Source organism: Cornus florida, unplaced genomic scaffold (genome assembly GCF_030987335.1).
Source record: "Cornus florida cultivar Cherokee Brave unplaced genomic scaffold, ASM3098733v1 CherokeeBrave_3.0.0_Hap2_Chr07, whole genome shotgun sequence".
NCBI classification, from domain to species: Eukaryota; Viridiplantae; Streptophyta; class Magnoliopsida; order Cornales; family Cornaceae; genus Cornus; species Cornus florida.
In genome coordinates, this window is record NW_026775577.1 from 22,037,370 (window position 1) to 22,038,363 (window position 994).

General features: G+C 38.1%; 1 pseudogene; it reads left to right on the top strand.

Moving 5' to 3' along the window:
- Nucleotides 1–680, top strand: LOC132267568 (SKP1-like protein 1; annotated as a pseudogene).
- Nucleotides 681–994: the final 314 nt, after the last annotated feature.

Here is a 994-nt window from a genome sequence, read left to right on the forward strand (position 1 = left end):
TCGGCTTCAAAGATGGTTATGTTGAGAACTTTAGATGGTGAGACCTTTGAGGTGGAAGAGGCGGTGGCGTTGGAGTCGCAGACCATCAAGCACACGATTGAAGATGATTGCGCCGATTCCATCATTCCTCTGCCGAACGTAAACAACAAGATCTTGTCCATGATCATCGAGTATTGCAGGAAGCACATCGAGACCCCCAAGTCCGAAGACAAGACTTTCGACGATGCTCTCAAAACCTTTGACGCCGACTTTATCAAAGCCGTTGACTAAGCCTCCCTCTTCGACCTCATCTTGGGTGCAAACTATTTGGACATCAAGAGCTTGTTAGATCTGACTACCCAAACTGTGGCGGATATGATAAAAGACATGACTCTAGAGGAGGTTCGCAAGACTTTTAACATCAAGAATGACTATACTCCGGAAGAAGAAGAAGAGCAACACAAGGAGAATGCATGGGCGTTTAAGTGAAACATGAAGCAGCTATGGATTACACATGATTTTTTTTTCTTAATTTTTTTTTGGTTGTCAATATCCATAATAGGATTGATATATATATGCTATTTAAATACAATGTTCTTTGTTTTTGCTTTGTGAAAACTTTCTACTTCCTTTCCAAAATTGCTAAAATCTATTAAATAGGAAAAGAAAGAACATTATAAAGTTGAATACACACCAAGTCTTTCAATAATTAAGGAGAGAAAGAAAGATGATAAAGCTGAAGTATATAACATTATAAAGTTGTAGTCTGAGTAATCAAAATATCAAATACCTGGTGTGCATTATGGGACTATAACTTGCAAAGCAAATAATAAGCGACTATGTAGTTGTCAGATCATCGAAGAAGAAGCAAACAAACAGTAGGATTCGCGGTTTGGATCGCAGAAGACGGTCGATTTTTTCGGTTGAAATTTTGGGTTAGACAAGAGAACTACGTATGATTGAAGTAGGAAAACTCACAGATTTGGGTTAGGCTTCAAATAATTGAGAATTGAAC